Source organism: Lutra lutra, chromosome 8 (genome assembly GCF_902655055.1).
Source record: "Lutra lutra chromosome 8, mLutLut1.2, whole genome shotgun sequence".
Lineage (NCBI taxonomy): Eukaryota > Metazoa > Chordata > Mammalia > Carnivora > Mustelidae > Lutra > Lutra lutra.
Genome location: NC_062285.1, coordinates 28,335,876 through 28,344,591, shown reverse-complemented (window position 1 = coordinate 28,344,591; position 8,716 = coordinate 28,335,876).

Sequence of the window (8,716 nt, the reverse complement as noted above, 5' to 3'; positions counted from 1 at the left end):
GGGACCATGTCTGCCCACTGGAGAAGGGCCTGGTGGCCAGTGACTGGCATGGAGTGGGGGAGTGAGCCAGAGGGCTGGCAGGATGCCTGTGGCTTTTACTTGGAGAGAGGAAGGAGGGGAGTCTTCGGAGGGGTTTTTGAGCAGAGGAGCAAGTGATGCTGATTATATTGCAATTGTGTACAAACTGTCACCACGATGGGAACACATCCCAGCCTCACCACGGTTCAGGCTGGTATTCTCAGGAAAGGCAGCCAGCAGGTGCAGCGGGTGAGTGGAGTTGCAGGGAAGGTGATACTGAATGTCACTAGCCAGGCACAGAGACAATGGTGGGACGTTCGTTGGTCATAGATGAGACAGGACTGATGGTGGAGATCAACTTCCAAACTGTAGAGGTGGTCCAGGCTGGAGGAGCCAGGCCCCTAGAGGTACACGCCAGGGGGAGCCCTGGTAGCACTTCGCATGGGGCTGACGCAGGGGGATGCCTGTCCTCCCGGGCAGGAGGCTCTTCTGTCTTCCACTGTCCTGTACAGTGAGTCTACTCGTAAACCGTGCCATTAACAAGCATGGCAATAAAACTTCATTGTTCCTGATGGCAGTAGTCCATTTTTTTAACCTTTGGCTTCCCTTTTTCCTGGTACTTTTATACATCTGGTTCTGGTAAAATAAAAAGATTCACTCCATTTACAACTGGACTTCCTGCTCAGGCCTGGGCTTCCCTCCCCACCCCCTCCCCAGCTGAGGTGCAAATAGGGGTGCTCCTCCTGGAGGGAACCATCTCTGGGCCGGACAGTGGCACAAACGTCCCCCACGGTGATCAGAGGCAGCTCCTCCCTGGGCCTGCCGGAGAGCCTACTTGAAGTTACCGTCTGGGAAGAGACTCTCTAGGAGACCACCCTGATGCACTCCCAGCGCCCCAGATGGGACTCAGTACCGAGTGGTGGTCCACAGGACAATGACACCTCCTAATTATTTGGATCCTTGGTCCTGGATGGGTTTTACTTACTACTTTCTACCTCAGCTGTTTTTGCTTATGTTCAAGCAAGATGCAAACTCTTCAGGGTGCGGGTAGCCTCTTACCTGCACATGCACCACAGCCTGTTGGAGAGGAGGAGGAAGACAGCTGACAGAGGAACAGGGGGCCCCTTTGAGGCCCCTGGTGAAAGCTGCTCAATGGGGCAGGGCAAGGAAGAGAGAAGTTGAACACAGGTCCTTGTCACCTAATGAGGGGCTCGAAATCAGTCCCTCTAACTGCGAGTGAGCACAACTTCTCCTCTGGACCGTGAGGAAGGCAGGACAAAGACAAACTCGCCCCCGGCCAGGCCTCAGGCTGTTCTTCAAATCTCACCATGCAACAGGAAATCTCACAGCCAAAGGACACCAGACATGTGCCCAAGAAGACTCTTGGGGACACCACTACGGAGCACGACCCACGACCAAATATTCACCCTGCCCACAGCAAGCCTTACTGTGAGCAACACTCCGGGCACAGGCTTTGTCATCTGCCCTCATCCTCTGTCAACACGAAAAAGGGTATTTCATTATCTCCAGTTTATGGAGGGAGAAAACACCTCAGAATTTGCTCAACTTTTCAAAGTTCCTCATGACTCCAGACCCCTATGACTTTGAGGGTATAAATGGGCAATGGACACAGACCTCCTCACACACCAACACTCCACTCCATACCCCCCACCCGCATACTCCCCATGGGCACAGACACACACAAACTGCTCACACACACTCCACAGACTCAGACACACATGTCTACTCACCACACGCACCCACACACACATGCAGACACTACATACCTAAACACACAACCCATGTGACACTGCGCACTGAACACTCCACACACTTCACCACACACGCACGATACACACATCCAAAAATGTGACAGAAAAGAAAAAAAAAAGATTAAAATATTCAGACTTACTAGTGTTCAAGGAAATACAGATTTTAGAAAAATCTGAACTCGGCCACATGAGACCAAACACTGCTCTGGGAGCTGCGAGTTCAGACTTCCTGGGTGGCCGTGTCGTCAGTACTGCTTCTGTGCTAGGTGACAGCAGGTGGGTCACTTCACCTGTGTCTCCTCCAGCTCCACGACACTCTGGGGATAATGACGCCTACTTCAGAGTGCTGTTGAGAGAATTTAATAAGTACAACACGGGAAGTGCTTAGAACAGTGCCACCGTGTCAGGAGAGTCACACGCATTCCACTGTTACTACTGTTGTCACCATCACTGCTGCCTTTCAGGCGGGAACGCCTCTCTGGAAGGTGGTTTGGTTAAAATCCTTAAAAACTGTCCCAGCAAGCAATTCCTTTACCCTGAGGACGTGAACAGAGAAGCTCACACAATCTTCTGGGGAAGGGTGTTCACTGCAGCGTTATTCATAGCCAAAGTGGGGGGGAAATGGAGACAATCTGAAGTTCTGACACCAGGAGGTTGGTCATGGTGCCCTCTGCCTGGCCACTCTAGCAAGAAGCCTTGAAGCCATCCTTTGTTCCTCCCTCCCATCGAGTGTTGTCACCACCTCCTCCCTCAGGAATCTGACCACTTCCTGCTTATACCCCTCAGAGAAGGCCTGCCACCACCCTGCCCACCACGGACCACCCCCACTGCCCCGTGCTGACCTGATGCTCTGTCCTTTCCCATGGTGTTCATCACCTCTGTACTGGCCAGCTCCCCACTTCTGCCTCTCCCACCAGATGGTTGAGTCTCCTGAGGGCTCCATGTGGCTGTCTTGTTTCCTAAGATATCCCCAAAGCCTACAACAGTGCCTGGTACACATGATGCTTCCTGACCCAGGAATAAGCAAGCGAAAGAAGGAATGTGAAATGTGATTCAGTCTTTTTTTTTTTTTTTTTTGGAGAGAGAGAGAGAGAGAGTGCAAGGGGCAGAAGGAGAAGCGAGGAGAGTCTTAAGCAGGCTCCATACCCAGCATGGAGCCCAACACAGGGCTCCATCTCATGACCGTGAGATCATGACCTGAGCCGAAATCAAGAGTGAGATGCCTAAATGACTGAGCCAGCCAGACGCCTCAAGAATGTGATTCAGTCTTAAGGCCATGTTCTCAATGATACAATATTCTCAATGAATCCATATATCCATATGATACAATATTCAATGAGGAAAAAAAGTCTATAAAACTGTATATATCACATGACATTAACATTATTACATAAATATATATGTGTAAAGACCCAGGCACTAAATTGTTAGCTGTGGTTATTCTTAGGCATTTTAGTTTTTTCTTTATATTTGCATGTATTTTCAAGATATTTTATAATAAACATCCATTCCCTTTGTAATTAGGAAAACAATGGATAAGACAGATATTGCAAAGGATCCAGAACTTTTGGAATGAACCATTATAGCGAGCAGGATCTGAATGGTTAAGGCATCCTGGGAAATACCCACATTTGAACTTGCCCACAGCAATTGTCTATTACAGCTGTCATTTTCAGAGCAGCTCTGCCCGGTCACCAGTGACTCCTCTAATAGTGAGCCCAGGGTGCCAGCACACAGAGAAGGAGCCCTTGGATGGAACTAGGGAGGCTGTGACCGAGTGGTGACATGCCTGTGGAATTCAGGACAGTGGTTTCAAGTGCTGATCTAGACCCTGGATTTCTTCTATCGCCTGATTTCTCGGTGCCTTAGTTTTCCCATAGGTTAAACTGGAATATTTATGCACCTCTCTGAGATAGTTTGAAGGACTAGTGAAATTTACAGCACTACCACTGGGGATGTGTCATCCCAAGCTTCTGCCCACAGACCTCTGTTAAGCAGAGAGCCACATGAGGAACCAACTGGAAAGAAGTAGGACTGCGCAGCCTGGAGCAGAGTAAAGAAATTATGGAATGGTGGAACATAAAAATTGCAGCGTGCTCAAAAGACAGATTTGTTCCAAGTAGCTTCCCAGCAGCAAAAGTTCTAGAAAGCCAGATTTCTGCATCACTTAAAAAAAGAAGCTTCTAAGAACAAAAGGTGATCCAAAAGGCTACCTTATAAGTACTGAGTTATCCATCACTGTGACTAGTTCAGTGGGGTGAGTGATTGTGGGCAGTTTGGGTAGAAGGGATTTCTGGGTGAAGCTGAAGACCAGACAGATAAGCTCTTGCATCACTCCCAATTCCCAGAACCTATGTTTCTGCCACTTGGCCTTTTTTGCTTTTGGAGCTATTTGAAAATAATTTAAAATTCATCCTCAACACCATTTTATCGAGGTCCAGCCAGAGCACAATCGCCAGGAGGCCTCCCTCCCTTTGCTCCTCTGATGGTGGAGATTTGTCTCCTTCGCGGCTATCTCCTCGTTACAGGAAGAGCTCACAATAGGAGTCCAGCCTTCCGAATGAGAGCCAGAACTCAAATTCCCAGCATCCCTTGAAAGAAGGATGAAGTCTTGGCCCTTCAAATGCTCCCATTCAAGACTTGAATTTGGAAGTCAATAACCTGAAGGGGAAAAACCCGGAGGAGAAAGTTCCACTTACTGGGGTCTAAGGCTGGGTCTCGGGGGACCTTCCTGGAAGGTCAGCCTCAGCTCTGACTCCCACCTGCCTGTGACTCTCCATGCTTCCTAACATCGCTTAACGAACGGCTAGATATCAACTATTTTCTTTGTCCTTGGACAGACACAGAGCTGGACCCCCTTTCCCACTCTTCCTTGCTCTTGCATGAGGCAACATGGCTGAATCCTGAGTAATGGAAAGTGGGCATCAGTGACAGACTTCCGTGCCTGATCCCTAAAACCTATGGCACAATGTTCCATCTCTTACCTTCCAGCATGGTGCAGAGGATCAAATGCAGGACAAGATCTTTAGTAACACTGTGGAGCCACTGGAAGGAAGAAGTCTGGGCCCTTGAATTCCCCAGCTAGACTGTGATGCAAATGAAAAATAAGCTTCTTATCGCTTAAGTCACTTTGATTTGGGAGTTGTTAAAGTGTTAGCCCTCCCTGACTAATACGCTTAATTTTTTTTTTTTTCTGAACTAGCCAAAGTTAAATTGATAGTCATATACACGGTAGGCTCCCGTTCCCTCAGAGCTGGAGGCATTGCGCTCCAAATACCCCTCTCCCCCTCAAGCAGGATGAGGGCACCCGCCAGTGCCATAGTCCAGAAATCCCATCCTTCCTCAGGCCCAGGCCACAGAAGTTTCTCTAAGGAGAGTTGGCTTCTCTTATCTGGGATGGCAGGGCTGTGTCTTCACTCCTCACACCCTACTAGATGCCGGGAGAAGTCATGTTCTTCCTAGTGTCCCTGAACTCACTTTAAGGAATCCTACCCTTCCTCTTTATTAAAAGGTGAAGCCAGCTTTGGGTCTGGAGCCCAAGAGCTATCGCTAAGGAACTCGTGCCTAGCAAAATCCAGACTTTGAAGTAGTGCAGTAGCCTTTGGCATGTCAGGCCGGCTCGCCCCCTAACTCCCCTCCCCTCTCCAGGTGGAATCCTCTGGCAGCCATGTTGTGGCATGTGACTGACCCTCCTCTCACGTTTTATTGGACTAAGGCTTGGCACGTGACCCAAGCTGGACCAATCGGAGACTGTGTCTCTGAAATCTGGAAAGGCATTCTCAGACCAGCGGCCCTTAGCTCATCTCTCAGTTGAATGGGGCTCTTGTAAACTGATAGAACAGTGTGGGTGGGGCCATCTTCTATGCTACGTGGACTGAGGAACAGGCCTAGGGGAAGCCAGTCGGCTAACAAAACCAAAACACCAGAAAAAGAGAAAAGGTGAGTGAAGGAGAAAGCAGGAGCTTTTTGAACCTTTCCATAAAAGAAAATTTCTCATGTTGCCTTAAGCTAGGCCCAGTTAGTTTGTAACTGGAATCAGAGGTCTCGGCTGCTACAGGAAGAAGTAGAAAATGTCATCCCGCAGATAGCACCTCGAGGAAACCAAGGCACCTCCTAGCTTGTCATGAGCTGGGAAACCTAAAAATACTCTGAGCGGAAAAATATGGTGCCCGGATAGATCTCTTGGGATTTGTTCCTACGTGAAAAGGATGTGACTGTTTCTCTAGTGCGGCAGCCTCACATCAGAGCAAAGACAGAGAGCCCAGAGAATTGGGGTGACTTACCCACGCTCCCACCGGCAGCCAGAGTTGGGACCAGAATCTTGGCCCAGAGCCTCCAAGCTGCAAAGTCAAGTGAAACCCCAAACCTGAAACCCCCCTTTAGAAAGAGCATCCCTTTCTTACAATTGGCCCCGGGCGGGCGCTAGCCAGTTAAGTAAGCACGTGTTGCTAGGCTGGCGACAAATGACGCGGCTAATTCCCCTCGCCCCGCTGGTCCCAGCTCCGCGGTGACGCCGCGCTCCCCGAGCACACGTGCGCACTCGGGCGGGCGCGAGAGCAGCTGCAGAGGCCGTGTGGTGGGGGAAGCTGGCAGGGGGTGGGGGTAGGGGCTCAGGAGGCCTCCTGAGCCCCCACCCCACCCCTCTCACCCCTGCGCTGCGGGGAGGGCCCAGCCAGCCGGGCCTTTCAGAGTTAATTAGCCTTCATGAATATGGATGCCACCGCCGATTGAATACGGTTGAGAGGTCATAACCTGACCCCAGCGAGGCGTGCATAAAGAAAAGACTACTTTTCTCGGCTCGGTCCCTAATTGAAAGCCGAGTTGTCAGGCGCTGCGCCGTGGGTGTGATCGCCGCCGCCCCGCTTCTCCCGCAGAAAAAACACTTCGCGGGGCCGCTCTCCCCGGCGTCCGGCCCCCATTAGCAGTCCCTCTAATGACCTGCAGGTCCGTGCAGGCCGCCCCGCCACCGTCCCCCTGCAATGTCGCCCTAATGATATCTGCGCTGGGAATTCATTCCGAAGTGTTCCTTTTCCACGATGGTTTTCATTTCCTGTCATTTAGAGCTGGAAGCATTTATGGGATATCACATGGTTTTCGTTTACACAGGAAATCAGCTGCAGTTGTGAGAAGATACCGACTTACTTTTGGTGTTTGTTTTTGGAAATCCACCCCCGAACTGAGAGAGAGAGAAAGAGAGAGAGAGAGGAAGAGAGAAAACTAGCTTGTAGCATTTTCTTTGGAAACAGTTTTCCTTTTGATCCAGAGTCCCTGTTCTCCCGAGTGGTCTGTGATTATTCAGAAAGCAGCGGTTTATTTCTGACACGTGGTAATCACTTTATGCGAAGAAAGCCCAGCCAGAAGAAGAGACGCTTTTGCTTTTCGCAGAGCGGAGGCGGGAGCGGCGGGCTGGGCGGGCGCGGGGGCGCGCAGCTGTGCCCAAGCCCCGCCTCCCGGCCGCGGCGCGGGACCCGCCCGGTGGTGGGGGTGGCGGGGGTCCGCGGGCCCTGCGGTCCTCGCAGCGCTGGCAGCGCCTTCCGGGCACCACGGCCCTTGCTGCCCCGGCCACTCGCTGGCACCGCTCCGCTTAGACCCAAAAAGACCGGTGTCTTGCGCCCACCCCCTTCACCCCAAGGACCTTGCCGTGTCGGTCTGTTCTTGACCCAGCCGCGACCCATCACCCCAGGAACCAGAGAACTGCAGGAGCTGACAACAGAGATGGGGACTAATGTGGGAGAGTTTGCGATTTGTTCTTTAGGCTCCGCCCTCCGGTGGTCACTGAGTTACGGACTCCAGACTCGCCGCACCCCACAAAGACGGCACTCTCTAGTGACACCCCCCCTTCCTTCCCCAGTGTGGCTCCAGCGACTTCTCCCTCTCCGTCCCGGTTCTGAGGGCAACTAGACGGCCCTGGGCAATAGTGCCACCTTGTGGGCATCTCCTCTGCACACGTCTCCTCCGATCCTTGGCCAGGATGCTGAACAATCCCTGCGTGGAATGGAGACTGCCTTAACAGATCCAGGGGGCCCAAAACGGATCCAGGGCTGCAGAGGAACCCCCACCAGGATTTGTAATGGAAATGGTCTCTATCCCTAGAATGAGCTGCAAACAGGATGACAGTTTTTCCTTTCGTGTCATGTACCAAGACATTCCACAGTAAGAAACCCGTTCTTATGATTTAAGGCTGACCCCCACCCCAACAAAATGGAAAATGCCCTAGAAGAGATAGGATTTAGGCACTTATTTCAGAGTGAACTGGTTTATTACCTTTTCTCAAGGGTAAGAAGCCTCCTAGAGAAGGGAGAAAGCAAAGAGCAGGAGCCCCCCCCCCCCCCCCCCCCCGTCCAAGAGGGGCAGGAACCAGCCCTGTGACCACCCTTCGAGGTCAGAGTTCACCCATATGGTGAGACTAGGGGGTGATGAGATGGTGCCTTTGGGAGCCAGGGTGGGACAGAGTCCTGTGCACATTTCAGGGGTGGCAAGAGAGCCTTCAAAGAATAGTGAGTCCTCCTTGGGCCCCCAGGACCCAGGTGTCCCTCTATGGTTGCTGGTTATCTCTGGCAGCTGAGTCCCATTTAATGGAGACTCTCAGACAGCCTCACTAGGGCCATCCTCTTCCGCTGCTCTCCCCCGCCTCCGCAGCCGGTAAAACCAACAGCCATCTGTGTGAACATGAGCCCCACGTTTTTATAGGCTGTCTACTGGCGGCTGCAGGACAAGTGGGGTACAAAAGCTTCTTGCTCTAGCCCTTTCCATCTCCAGTATTAAACTGTGTAACACGACCCGTGCTCTGAAACCAAATATTCGAGAGGACACCCAGAAGCCACCTGGCTACCACATCTCTTGATCAGGCGGGTCACTGGTGCTGTGAAAATCCCACCTGGGGATTTTTCTGGGCTTCTGAGAGGTCAGCAGGCAAAGCTCCCTCC